The sequence below is a fragment of the Rhamphochromis longiceps genome, linkage group LG3 (genome assembly GCF_057381845.1).
Source record: "Rhamphochromis longiceps isolate RC_006_pf linkage group LG3, R_longiceps_female_GT1.1, whole genome shotgun sequence".
Classification (NCBI taxonomy): Eukaryota; Metazoa; Chordata; class Actinopteri; order Cichliformes; family Cichlidae; genus Rhamphochromis; species Rhamphochromis longiceps.
This window is the reverse complement of record NC_140559.1, coordinates 31,105,746-31,120,791: the sequence shown is the minus strand read 5'-3', so window position 1 is coordinate 31,120,791 and position 15,046 is coordinate 31,105,746. Positions and strand designations below refer to the sequence as shown.

General features: G+C 41.5%; 4 pseudogenes across 1 annotated transcript; 3 read left to right on the top strand and 1 right to left on the bottom strand.

Annotated features, from left to right (window-relative positions):
* The first annotated feature begins 1,940 nt into the window (after positions 1-1,940).
* Positions 1,941-9,362, top strand: LOC146674098 (CDAN1-interacting nuclease 1 pseudogene; annotated as a pseudogene). The gene is made up of 2 exons (XR_014909076.1): positions 1,941-2,064; positions 7,696-9,362. The product of XR_014909076.1 is annotated as a CDAN1-interacting nuclease 1 pseudogene (transcript).
* LOC146674101 (histone H3-like) lies at positions 4,414-4,841 on the bottom strand (annotated as a pseudogene).
* Positions 5,106-6,100, top strand: LOC146674100 (protein BUD31 homolog pseudogene; annotated as a pseudogene).
* Positions 6,478-7,814, top strand: LOC146674099 (gem-associated protein 8 pseudogene; annotated as a pseudogene).
* Positions 9,363-15,046: the final 5,684 nt, after the last annotated feature.

Genomic DNA, 15,046 nt, shown 5'->3' with positions numbered 1-15,046 from the left:
ATACCTCACATCAGGTACCCGTCCCACCTGTCAGTATATTTGTATTTGTATCTATTATTGCTCTTAATTGGTTCTGTGAAGCACTTTGGCATACCTCTGGTTTTTAAATGTGCTATATAAATAAAGTTTTATTGTATTGTGTTGTAGAGCACAAACTAAGTATTTAAATCAGAATAAAAACAAAATGCTGAAGTATCCATTTTTAAACTAATTTTAAAACCAGCATTTATTTATTTTTTCACATTTTTAAATGCCAACATCAAGTCATGTGACAAAATATTTCAAAATATATCTAAAAATTCACAATACATTTAAGCTTCATGTGTAACAATTAAAGCTCTCAAAGTGCGGCCCTGCAGGCTGATGGTGGCCCTCGACTGTAACCAGAGACATTTCATTGATCAACAGTTCAAGTTAAACTGTGACTCAGTGCAGAACAACATTTCTATTTAACCTCTTCCGTTGCAGCAGTCAGGGCAGTGTCGACCTTCCTCACAGTGTCAGAAAGCTGCTGTCAGCTCACACCTTACTGATGGCTGACTGCAAAACTACAAACCAAAGCGAAAATGAAAAATCAGCAACATAAACCAATATCATGTGAACACACACATTTAAAACACTAATAGTTACTGAGTTTTTGTGAGTTTTTTTCTTCCTGTGACGCTTTTAATCACATGCTGGCACCTTTAACAAAATCCTTTCTCAGCATAACCCATTTTTTAGTTCGTCTCACACAAAGAGAAATTTGTTTGACTCTTTCTGCTCTTTGGCCTGAACAGTTATTCTGACAAAGAGAAGCATCAGCGTTTGCAGTGGATTAGATGCAGTGAAATAAAAGGGTAAGTGTGCTGTCGCAAAAGGCAGGCTTCACAACACCCACTGCCAAATTCAAACATACAAAGGTCTCAAAGTGCATTAAATACTATCCCTAGCTTTCGTTTTTGAAATAATTTTGTGCTTCACGAACTTGGTGCAAAGCTGGATTATTCAAAATGAGGTGTCAGCCAGGGGCAGGGATAGCTCAGTAGGTAAAGTGGTCGCCCCATGATCGGAAGGTCGGCGGTTCGAATCCACTTAACGGCTACCCTGAGGTACCCCTGAGCAAGGTACTGTCCCTACACACTGCTCCCCGGGCGCCTGCTTAGTGGGCTGCCCACTGCTTCACTGAGTGAATGGGTCAAATGCAGAGAAAAACAAGTAATTTCCCCATGGGGATCAATAAAGTATCCATTATTATTATTATACCTATGACAAGCTATGACACATTCTTTATTTATTTCTAACTACCGAGTTAGAATGTGACAAATACAAATTGAATAAAATTTTAACATTTAGATTTGATCTAAAATGGACCAGGAGAACAAGTTGATTTGAATAATGTGTTCATTAGTTTGTTCTGTTTCGGTGCATCATAAAGGTGAGCTGTAAATGTAGCACATAAAACACTTTTCAAAAAATAAAGAATTATTTAAAATATTGTCAAACTCTGTTGCAGATTGTTCAGTTAATATATTTAAAACAGATGACGTTCATCACGCTGTACAGATCGTGTTTGATTGTGTGTGTTGAGCATTTTGCACACTTTTGTCACAAATATAAACATTTTTTAAGGAAACAACGACGAAAAGTTTTCATGAGACGGTTGCTTTACTTGCAAAAGATAACAGTGCATATTTGCATGTACACATATGGATGTCTTACAATTTTTCTACAATGTTTTCATCTTATCTATATTGTTTTTATTATATTATCCCTCTGTCCAGCACTTTGAATGACACTTGATGTCTTTTAACTGTGCTATAAAGATGACTTGACTTGACAATAGAGAAACGAGGAAGCGGTGTCCTTTGCGTCATTCTATTCTCATCCATAACCCGCGTATTTTTGTTCTTTTGGTTTCTTCCGCGTTTGGAGCCATGTGCAACTTGACGTGCAGTCTGAGCTCTGGAGAAGCAGGAATGTGGATTCTACCGCAGATATCCGGTTAAAACCTTTGGGAGAGAGATCAAAGTTTTGTTTTTGTATTTGATACCGCGTTGGTTCTGCGGAAAGAAAGACACGATAGTAAGTACATTTGTGCAGAGGTTTGTTGCATCATTCAGTGTCGATCTCCTCATTTTCCCCGCACTCATCTTCAGATCAGAAATAGGTCCGACATGTTTGTTCACATTTTTTAGTTTTGGTCCGGGCTGCTGCATAAAAACAGAAACACATCGACAACATTCCGCCGAATTGATTCCATATTAGACTTCAAACGCACTAAATAATTTCTGAAGCAGAATCGGCTGGAATACGAAAACATCTACACAACTAAATAAATAGTGGTTTGCATTACTCGATTTGCACTAATTTGCATTAGCAGTAACAATAAGTGAGCGGGAGGAGTGAGGCGTGGGGTCTTCACACACCCCCGTTCTCTGTTCGCCATCTGGGGCAGGGGTTTGGTCGGTGTCTGGGCTAGTGGGCTGACAAGACTGACACACTTTGTACAGTTACATCATAGTCATTGGTTACAACACATAGCAAGGGCGTAGATTTGGTTTTGGCATTGGTGGGGACGGATGATTCAACCACTGAACCCTGCCCTGTTCCTTTTTTCCTTTTTGTCGCTTCTTGAGAAAAAAAAAAAAAAAAAGGAGAAATATACTTGCCTACATATGCTATTCTTCATGCTTTTAAATCATTTAAAATTACAGTTCATAGTTTTACATGTGAATTATATAATGTTAAATTACTATTAAACAAATGACTGACTAAGTATTTTAGGCTTTAGTTTACTTCAGCCATATTCCATATCAATCAGGTATCATACAAACATAAAAATAGCTTCAAATACAGTCATGACAATAAAAGAATATGACTTTAAGGACTTAACAACATTACTTCAGTTATAGTGCACCAACATCTCTAACACATTAGCACTAAGGGAACACTGAATAACCTGGTGGTTTTTGTCCATAAAACCACTTAGCTACGATTACCACAAAAGATCTCTCGGCAAAACGATGCAACATTTTAGGCACAATATTGCCCCGATCAAATCAGTGAGCTGGGATGTTTTATTCTCAACATGAACTACTGTTACAGCAAAAGACATGGACTACTGGTGTCCCACACAACAACTCAATGTCCATGTGAAGGAGCCAAACACATGCCTGCTCCTCTTGTTAACTGAGATAAACTGCTGGCATATTTGTTTTACATCTATACTGTCCAGACTCTCCTGGTGGACATGGCATACATCAGGATTGTTTAATCTCATTTGAGTCATTGTTGACCTTAGCCATCTTTTTAGTCTTGTGAGAGCACTGAAGCTTCTTTCAGCCTCAGTACATGCGTTTTATCCTCAGATTAAAATTATTGTGTGCTTGATGTGCCTCACCTTTGGCCCTGGCTCTTCCCCTCTGACTGCACTAGGACATATTGCCACCTGATAAAATAACACATGGATTCGTGCCATATAAAAAGTGAGACATGTCAATTCAGATTCTTTGTCAAATATACACTAATGAAACAATTTACATCAGCAGCCTAACAATTGTCATGATAATAAATACTAGTTAATCTATAGCACCAAATCATCAGTCACCTGTGAACTCACCTCTTCACCTCTGTCCGAGCTACAACATGGCAGAGCTGCCTCTGTCACCTGATGAATAACAGTGAGCCATTCCACATACATACAGTCACACATGTGCTTCAAATACAGTCATGAACCACCAAGTCATCATCCAACTTCACCTGTGATTCTTGTATCACCATTACTCCACCACTATACCATTATTAAAACAATTTGTGCAAAGTGCACTCCAAGGTGGAATATTTGCAAAATCATGACTACCTCATGATATTTTGTCTCAAAAATGAACCCTATGAATATGTCAGTACCATTAGGATGAAATTATTGTGTCACCAACATTTTAACGTTAGACACAGTTTTAACAGCCTCTGTAAACCAATATCCTGGCCTGCTCGAGGCTGCCGTTTTCTCTGACAGTTTCAAAATTGGAAATGCTACTGTGGGAGACTGAGAGAACTAATAGTGCTGCCTGTTGTGCAGTTAGTTTCCAAAACACGTTATTTATGGTTACATACAATTTCAGACTAATGTGGGCCAAAGCCTAGCATAGCCTGTAACGTTATTATGAAGGACACATTTTATGAGTGAACTTGAGTTTAAGTGACTAACAGGTTTCTTTGAAAAATACTTTAAATATAAATTTCGTAACTGAAGTCAGTGAATTCCATGTTGATGGCAACTGTAATTTCAGGAATAGAAACAGCATGAAGATTGAAGTGTGAGCATAAGATTCAATTTTAAAAACTATACTAAGAATAAGAATAAAGGAGCGAGCTCTTGGTGTGAGTGAGGTGGCTCTTAAAAGAGCCGTTGTTGGTAGGAGAGCGTGCAGCTTAAGCTCTCTCTCCGCGGATGCGGCGAGCCAGCTGGATGTCGTTGGGCATGATGGTGACCCTTTTGGCGTGGATAGCGCACAGGTTGGTGTCCTCGAAAAGTCCGACCAGATAAGCCTCGCTGGCCTCCTGCAGAGCCATGACAGCAGAGCTCTGGAAGCGCAGGTCGGTCTTGAAGTCCTGAGCGATCTCGCGCACCAGGCGCTGGAAGGGCAGCTTGCGGATCAGCAGCTCGGTGGATTTCTGGTAACGGCGGATCTCGCGCAGAGCCACGGTACAGGCCTATAACGGTGGGGCTTCTTGACGCCTTCGGTTGCCGGGGCGCTCTTACGGGCGGCCTTGATAGCCAGCTGCTTCCTGGGGGCTTTACCGCCAGTAGACTTGCGAGCGGTCTGCTTGGTTCTTGCCATTCTTCCTCACGTTCCTTTCGCTGTGATAAGAGCAGAAAATGTAGCGAACAGAGGAGACTCGCTGCTCTTAAAGTGTGTGACTGGCTGTGACGCGGTGCCGCTCCGGCTCGTGATTGGTGACGGGCTCCACGTGTAGCATCGCCCCGCCTCGGTGTGTGCTGCTCATTGGAGAAAAGTGTATTGAATTTGCGCGCTGCCGCAAGCCTCTCTGCGATTGGTGCGTGACGAATCCGCCCGCGCTCTGCGGAAATATAAGCGAGGCTTTGAGCTGATCGGACCACATTTTCTCTTAGTCTCAATACTACGAAGAAAAGAACCTATCAAAATTAGTGGCCGCGGCAAGACTGGAGCGGCAAGACTTGGCTCATAAGACAAACAGGAAAATAGCGTTTTGTTGCATTTTTAGCTCAACAGAGACAAAATGCCAAAAGTAAAGAGGAGTCGAAAGCCTCCCCCAGACGGCTGGGAGCTCATTGAGCCCACTTTGGACGAGCTGGATCAGAAAATGAGAGAAGCTGAAACTGAACCCCACGAGGGGAAGCGAAAGGTGGAGTCCCTCTGGCCCATTTTCAGGCTGCATCATCAGCGGAGTCGATACATCTATGACCTATTTGACAAAAGAAAAGCCATCAGTAGAGAGCTATACGAGTACTGTATAAAGGAAGGCTACGCAGACAAGAACCTCATTGCCAAGTGGAAGAAGCAGGGCTACGAGAACCTGTGCTGCCTGCGTTGCATCCAAACACGAGACACCAACTTTGGAACCAACTGCATCTGCAGAGTCCCCAAGAGCAAGCTGGAAGTTGGAAGGATCATTGAATGCACCCACTGTGGATGTAGAGGATGTTCTGGCTAACCCTTACTTGTATTTTTGGACTTGTGATTTTTCTGTCAGAACCTTGAAGCAACATTATCTTTTTGGAGTCGCCTTCATGTAAAATAATCTGTCATTTTCCCATCCATCACCCTGAGTTGCCATTATAGCGGAGAAAAACAGTGGAAAAATGATAATACACCAAGAGGGGCCGTGTTGAGTATATTAATTTCCTGTTGCGTTGTTTTTTTGTTTTTGTCATTTTTAAATATCTCGCTAAGGCTTGCAACTCCAGAACCAATTTAAGACCGGTTGTTTCTGGGTCAGGTCATTCCAGCAAGACACAGCCACTGTGGAGGTCATTTCTAATGTGCTTGTTTCATTTAAAGCGCAGTGTTTAAATTTGCCATCACTTTAAAGAGTCATCACTGTTATAGTGCAGTTTTAAATAAAGTGTTTCAGATTATCTTGCTGTCTTGTTTTGGTTTTTTGTTGTTGGAGGGGGAGTTGTGTGGTTTATTTATTTATTTTTTTCCAAATCAAATAGACTCTAGACTTTAACAGTCTTCATCTGAAGTTCTGATTCTGTTTGTCGTGTTAAAATAAATCACTGAAAGGCTGAAGGTTTCAAAGATTCGTGTGTAATCATAAAAATAAGATTTGGATAATTGAGGATGGGTACTTTGCATTTGCATGTTCTAAGTATAAAATATTGATGTAATATTGTGTTTAATCGCTACAATGGCGCAAACCTCCACAAGCATGTAGCACTATAAGAAAAAAAAAAGCAAGACTGGAGGGACTGCTGGGAAATTTTCTCAGAGGAAGTAAGATGAGATGCTAAACTAGCTGGCTCCACGGAGGTTTACCGATGACGAAACATTAACAAAGAGGAACATCTCAGAAGTTGCAGCTGTCTGCAGTCATGGAGGACATAAGCACTGTGATGTCCTGGTTTTCCAGCCCGGTGTACAGCCGATACTGGCAGCACTATTGGCAGGCCATGGTGTGGCATCAGAGGCACAGGCGCGCCTACAGAAAGGCCTTGCAGGCTGCCTACGGCCCCTGCTGCTACCAGGAGGAGGGGCCCTGTGACCGGCCTCGCTATGCTGACTGGAGCTCTGCAGAGAGCAACAGGGAAGACAAGGAGGACGATGCAGAGGAAAGTAGCTCGGAAAGCGAGATTGAGTGCGATGTGAGCAACATGGAGATCAGTGAGGAGCTCCGGCAGTACTTCGCCCAGACTGAGCGACACAGGGAGGAGCTCAAGAAGCAGCAGCAGATGGAGGCGGAGCAGCAGGGCAGCTACATGCCGGCCGATCAGGACCTACACAGCTTCTCGTTGCGGAGCAGTGTCGCCCCTCCCTTGGAGAGACCCGGCGAAAGACGCACGGCCGAGGTGAAGAAGCTGTACGGCGGGGATGCGGCCAAGATCATGGCCATGGAGGCGGCGATGCAACTCAATTTTGAAAGAAACTGTGACCTGAAGCAGCCCAAGTAGTGGCCTGTCATCCCGCTGAAGCTATGATGCCGTAAACAGTTTGATCTGGAGAAGATCCATGCTCTGATCCCTCTGCGAGCTGCTGATGTAGAACTAACAGGTTTAGGAAGTTTGAAGTTATTTCAAGGAAGAAAACAAAACTTCTGCTCGGCCAAACACGAACATCCCCGACCTATCGGCTGCTGCTCCAGATTAAAAACCTCTGGCTGCGGCAGTACAAAACACCTCATCGAGGTTTACCCTACTGCATAAATTGGTTTTTAATTTATGGCATGAAACACCAGCACTTAGTCCCCCAAAACATCCTGTTGGTTCGGCGCTAAAAAGTGAGAAGCAGCGTGAGCTGAGGGTCAGAGTTGCAGTAAATTTGCCCCCACAGGTGATGCAAGTGTATTCAAACAGCCTGCGCCTGTGTTTCCTCCTAATCTCTTTTTGTTTACCCTCTGGCTCGGTGATGTTTCATGCTGCAGTAGCTCCTCTTATGCCTGTCAACTTAGTTTAACCACAAAAAACATTGTCCTCCCCGTCCTCCCCTTCCCTCCCCTCCCTGTGTTCAGATTTGGGAGCGTTCCTGCATGGCTGCCTCTGCCTACACAACAAGAGTGATTTGTTGTTGCTACTTCTAAAGTGCGGTTCTCCGATTCTGACATTTCACTGGCTTCAAAGCCACTCGTGAGTTCTCTGGGGGAGGGGGGTGTTGACTATTCTGTTTTATCTTGTTTGTGTTTGCACCAAGCTGCTCCATTTTTTTTAAATGGGAGGATGTGTATTTTATATGATTTCTGTTTGTAATAAAGTGTTTTCTGTCCACATGAAAAAAAAAAAAAAAAGCAAGACTGGAGGCTATCGGGGACGATACTAGGACTGCAGGAATTAAGAGTAAAGATCCCTTTCTCATGATGAGACTGTCCCGAGCAGAATATAAAGAGATAGTGCGATGGACTGAAAAACTGAGCCCTTACACGCCGATGCATGAAGATACTGAAGGACAAGTTTCCAAGTCACTCACAGTCCACTCTTCTGAGCATCTTCTCCCTGGAGTACCAGAAATGGATCAAAAGGACATTCTCAAGACACCATGTGCCGGATGTTATTGAAAGCTACTACCAAAGGTATCTGAGTGAAGCCAAGGCACAGCCTACTGCTCCTGTCCTGCTTGAATTGGCCAATGAGGTGGATCTGTCTCCTGCGCTGATGGCTCGTATCATCCTGGACAGGTTCCTTCAGGGCCAGGATGGTGGAATGCCATCTAAATCAGTCCTCAACAGCATGCTGAAGGAGCCATCTTTAATTCCAGACCAAATTTTGGCCAGTAATGTCTACCAATGCACAATAAATGACTGCTGTTATGGACCGCTGGTAGACTGCATCAAACACGCCATAGGCCATGAGCATGAAGTACTGCTCCGGGAAAAACTGAAGGAGAGGAACCTTTCCTTTCTAGATGAAAACCATCTGAGAACTATGAGCTATGACAAAACACCTGATATCATCCTGGAGGTTCCAGTTGCTGTGGAAGGACACATTGTACACTGGATTGAGAGCAAAGCCTCTTTTGGAGATGATCAAAGCCATCAAACCTATCTCAATGAACAATTCTGGAGCTACTGGAACAGGTTTGGTCCAGGCCTTGTGATCTACTGGTATGGCTTTATTGGAGACCTGGATTGCCAGAGAGACAGAGGTATCCTACTCAAAGACTGCTTCCCTACAGACATTGTCACCCTGTGCCATGCCACGCAACAAGACCGATCACCTGAGAGCCAGAATAAAGACAACGAATGAGAAAAGATCAGAAGCAAGAATAAAACCAAAGTACAGATGAAAGAATGAATGGGAGGGAAGAGACTGTACAGATTTTGATATATCGTTCACATTTCTTCTGTTTTTTCACAGCCGTACTTTGCAGTAATGTTTTCTTTAAACTAAGCACAGGAAGGAGTGACTGTCCAAAATGGGTTTCAATGTTTTTGCACGGTTTCTTTGCTTCAACATGCATGGAATATTTGATGCAGATTTATTATTTAATATATTCTTTTTAAATTTGTGTGTTGCATGCTTTAGGTGTGTTGTGTTTTTTTTTTAATTATCCCTATTTGCTGTGACTGCACTTTGCAAAGCCCTGGTCATGTCCTGTATTCCTGTTCTCTACATCTCAGACTACAGATCTAGTTCATTAAATGAGTAATGTGATAATAAAAATGAAATGGTTGCAATGATTCTAACGATAATCCACAGGGTGTATTGAAAAAAGTGTTTTATAAGAAATTGTTATCCTGTCTGTTTGCTTTTTTTTTTTTTTTTTTTTTTTTTGGTTAAGGAAAAGATGTCCGGTGTCAGCTTTTAGCTCTCAGTAAGGGTTCAGAAACATTCGTTTCTGAACAGCCAAAATGAGTGGAAGAGGAAAGGGAGGTAAAGGACTACGAAGAAAAGAACTTGTTAAAATGAGTGGGCGCGGAAAGACCGGAGGAGTAATTGGTTATTAGTTATGTAATCATGCCCCATTATCGTTTGCTTCAAACTGCAGCAATTTATAGGTGAGACTTAAGTACATCGGAAACGGGGATTATGTTGCTGAAGAGCTGATATTGCAAACGTCATGGCTGAATGTGCAGGACATATACTCTTTCATTGCTCTGCCCAGTAAGTGGGATTTTGAGCTGTGTTTCACCCAAGAGGCGCCTCTACGTCGCTTCTTAGAGATCTCTCTTTCCAACGCATCACATCCGAAATGGAAAGACTGGCAAGTGGAGTCTTCTGTCCAGGTAGAGGTAGTGACTCTTGTTGTTAAATTCTGGACTGGAAGGATTCCAGACCAAGATATCGAGCTATATCTTAAAAGGTACTGCGAGATTCTTCAACCCCCAGTCAAGCCGGTGGATAAATTCGGATTCTGGTATGGAGTCCGAAAATACAAAGTTTGGATGCGTAGAGATGAAGCTGGACATATAATCTCTATCCCTAATTCCATCTCGTTGGGCCCCTATAATGGCAGGATTATTTATCCTGGCCAATCGGCGAGGTGCTTCATCTGCCAAGGTCCAGACCACCAGGTGAGAGAATGCCCCACTATCAAATGTTGGAAATGTGGTGAGTTGGGCCACAAGGCTAAAATTTGCCAAAACGAAAGTGAGTGCTCCCTCTGTGGTGCGAAAGGGCACACTTTCGTTAAATGCCCCAAGTCTTTTGTGAATATACTTAAATCTTCCCAACAACCTCGACCTTCTGACACCATGGATTTCCCTTCCTTGGAGGATCCTTCCCAAGTTATGGATCCCCCCGTGAATGACCAGGTGAGAGAGCCCCCTCCCTCTCCTCCCCCTCCCCTTCCTCCGACGGCTGCCTCACTATCACTCCCAGTTTCGCTTGGATTGGACAATCCCCAAGTGGATGATCAGGATAACCAGTCTAGCCCTGTTCAAAATGAGTTACCATCTCCACTGTCTCAGTCAAGTAAAAAAAGTGACGAGAGTGATGAAGAGCTAGACGGTAACCTAATCATAGAGACATCGGATGGTGAGAATAAAAGTGATAGTGACGACAAAGAAATTGACAGCGAGCAGACACCTGATGACGATGGAGATAGCGAGGACCATGGATCCTTCCCTCTCCCAGAGGCGGCATCTCTGGCTCTTGCTTCGTTGCCCGGGGAAACGGAAGTAAAACGGAAGACCTTCTTTAGTGGAAGTCACCCGGCCCTCAACGAGCTCGTCAACGAGGATACGAGAGGAAGCAGAAAAAGGAGCGTTTCTGCTTCTAGCTCTGGAAGAGATAAGCGGAAGGATAATAGACCAAGTCCTCCGTGAGTAATATTTCTGAGATGGTCTCTCCTTTAGTCAACCTATGAGTAACATCAAAATAATTACATTTAATGTCAGAGGTCTCCAATCAGACAAGAGTAGGAAAAGGAAGGTTGATTTCTTAAAAAGACTTGATTATGATATTTTGTGCCTTCAAGAGATGAGATTAAAAACACACGTAGATGTATATCAATTAAATAAAATGTGGAACACTGCCCATTCAATAATAGCGATAGGGGAAGACAGCTCTGACGGAGTGGGTATTTTCTTTAAAAAAGATACGGTGAATATAATCAAAAGAAGAGACATAATACCGGGACGACTCCTCCTTGTTGATTGCTGTTATTACGGGCAAAGGTTGCGTATTATTAATGTTTATAATGCACCCGAACGAACGAAAAAGATACAATTACTGAAAAAACTGAAGTATTTATTAGAGATTGGTTTTAATATAATTTTGTGTGGAGATTTTAACATCGTTACTGAAGCAACTGACAGAATATCCAAGGTTGAATTTAGAGAATTGCGAGAAAGCAAATTGTTGGTTAAGGTTTGTAAGGAAGCAGCACTTCATGATTTATACAGGCACTTGCATCCACATACCGTCCATTACACTAGATTCGATTCATTAACTAAAACAAGGATTGATAGATTCTACATATCACATAATGTTCAAGGTCTGAAATATGACACTCTTTTAACAGACTTTTCAGATCATATGGTGGTTATGGCAACAGTATCGTGTTTCCCCCATGAATTTTTGAACTATTGGAAATTGAATACATCCTTGTTAGCAGACGAGTTATTTAGGTTCGAAGTTAAATCTGAAATTAAGAAAATATTACATCTTAAGATTTTTACTACTTCTTTCTCGGAACTTTGGGAGCTCCTTAAACGACGTATGTGTCATTTTTTTTTTAATTTAAAGCGAGAGAATTAAATCATGCAAAGAATGTAAAATATAATGAAGATGTGAGTAGATATATATATTTAAGAAATAAGAAGGAGAAGGAAGAGGAGGAGGAAAATCAAATGATGTCTCTTAAAGAGGACATTGATCGAGTCAATAGAGAAGTTTTATTTAATATGTTGCGACGTACTGACTTTCACGGGAACAGCGATTATATGATTCTTAATAATCAAAAGAAAAGTCGAAATGATTTTATTGTCTCAATTAAGGATAAACATGGAAAGTCTGTTTTTGAAGAAGAGGGGAAAAGACAAGTAATTAGAGACTATTGTTCGGAAATGTTTTCATCCATAGCTACAAACAGCGACGCTATTAACAATTTTTTGAGTGAGGTTGAACCATTAGATTCTGTCATTTATGAAACTTTGATTGGAAAAATTAAAAGAGAGGAAGTGCAATTAACCAACTTAGTACCGATAAAACACCTGGTCTGGATGGACTCCCCTCTGAATTTTACAAACTTGTGTGTAAAGAACTGTCTGAATTGTTAACTCAGTATTTTAATGAAGGAATAGAAAGAGAAACAATGGGTAAATCGTTTTATGAAGGAGTTATGTGTTTATTATATAAGAAAGGTGATAGAGAAGACATTAACAATTATAGGCAACTGACAATAATGAATGTAGATTATAAAATTTTTGCTAAAATAATTATGTCTAGACTAGAAGATGTATTAGATATTATCATTGAAAAGGAACAAACATGCGCAATTAAGGGACGACTGATGTGGGATAATTTAAGTATGTTAAGAGAAATTATTTATAATGGCAAGGATTCAGAACTCTGCATTTTAGGTTTAGATCAAAGGAGGGCTTTTGATTCTGTTCCCCACTCCTATTTATGGAAAGTTATGAAAGCTTATAATTTCCCGGACCAATTTATTTCCATTAATCAGTTGATTTATAAAAAGTCCCTAGTGCGAGTTAAAGTAAATGGAAAGCTCTGATCCCCTTTTAGTGCTGAGTGCGGGGTTAAACAAGGATGTCCTTTGAGTGCTGGGTTATATGTCCTTGCAATTAACCCCTTATTGAAAAGGATAAATCATGATAAACGGATTAAGGGATACGTCCAAATCCCATAAAATCGCAGCTTTGGCGTATGCAGATGACGTGACGGTGATAATCACGTCGCACACATCTGGGAATGTGTGCGGAGCGCACACATTCCCAGATCTCTGATGTTGAACTTCTACAACTGTGCCATCAGCAGCGTTCTGACGTATGGATTTCTAGTGTGGTTCCCCAGCTGCACCAAGGCCGATCAGCAAGCACTCCAGCGGGTGGTGAAAGAAGCTGGCAGAATTATTGGAACAAGTCTGCCAGAGATCAGTAATATCTTCCCCACTCGCTGTCTGAGGAGGGTGCACAGTATCCTGCGGGACCAACATCACCCTGCGCGCCACCTTTTCCATCTGCTGCCCTCAGGGAGAAGGTACAGGTCTATACAGGCCAGAACATCCAGACTGGCCAACAGCCTGTATCCACAGGCTGTGAGGCTCCTGAACTCTCTGCCCCCCTCTCACGGACAATAACCATATCCAACTTCTTAATAGCAATGAACTGGTCTGCATTGGTGCATCATATCTTTATTCTCTTCCCCCTCCTGCCCCCCCCCCCCCCCCCCCCTCTTTCTTAAATAGATAACTATCATATCTGATATCATATCTCACAGTACAATAATATTGAATGGGTGCATTGTTGTATTTTGTCATGTTTCTCAGGTCTTTGTCTGAATTTCTACGAACATTATTGCTAAGGATTGTCTTATTGCATTGGAGTCACACTGGGTTAAATATGTACACTTGGGTTTTAAGGGGTATTTATTATTTTCTTCTTTTTTTGGGTTGCATGGAAGCCCCAAACGCAATTTCATTGTTCTTGACAATGACAATAAAAATAAATACTATAATAAATACTATAAAACGAGCTGTCTTCAGTTATGGAGATATTACACCACTACGAACAGGCATCAGGTGCCAAGCTGAACCAGGAAAAAACTGAAGGGGTGTGGCTTGGACATCAGACCAGACAACCTAACATGATGATCTCTCTATGTAGGGAGATTAAAATTTTGGGTATATGGATAGATAATACTGACTCTAGTTTATTAAATTGGAATAAGAAAGAAAATGAAATCAAAATGGAAATTATGAAATGGGAGAATAAAGATACAAATTATAAAACGCGTATTAATATTGTAAAAACACATAATTTCAAAACCTCTTTTCCTTGCTGCAATACTTCCTCCTCCGAGAACTACCGTAATGAAAATAAGTAAGATGTGCATTAAATTTATCTGGGGATCCAATCGAGAAGTGACTAAGAGAAAATTTATGTACAAGAGTAGGAAGCACGGGGGTTTGGGAGCCCCAGATTTAGAGATTGTTTTGCGAATTCCTTTTATAAAAATTACTCAAAGCGCAATTTCTCGGGGTGCCCCGTGGGTTCGAGGGAAAGAGGAATTGTGGCAAAAGAAAAGAGGCAGGGCCAGAGTGGGCGTTCCATATCACAGACTTATGTTTGGTGATTTATCAAGTCAACGGGAACAATATAGTTTAAACATTCTCCAAGATAATACGACAAATATCTATAAAGAAATTAATGAAACCAAAAATGAAGGTGTAATTCAATATAAGTATGCAAATCAAGATGAAAATCTTTTAATAGTTAAAAATATACAAGACAAACTATTACCCGAAAGCATGAGAGACGTGGTATGGCTCATCTCGCTCGGGCGCCTCCCTGTGAGGGCGGTGGTACAGTGTTGTTTCGTTACCACCATGAAATGTCCCATGACAGACTGTGATGAAGATGAGACCCTAGAACATCTTCTATTGGATTGTTATAGGACAACTGAGATCAGGCAGAAGATGACAGAGATTGGCTATGATGTGGATGTTAATATTAAAGCAGTTAAATATGGTTTGTTTAAAGAAAAAATGTGTGACGACAAAAGGAGACTCTTTTGGTTAGTAATGTGTGTAATAAACACACATATTTGGAAAACTCGTGCCAAAGGAGTACTTGAACAAAAGATGATAAGTAGTGATGTGGTGAGTAAACATATCATTACAGACCTGCGGAGAAGACGAACAGTGGACCTGAAACTTGGGAAAGTTTTCCCCTGGAATGTATTGAA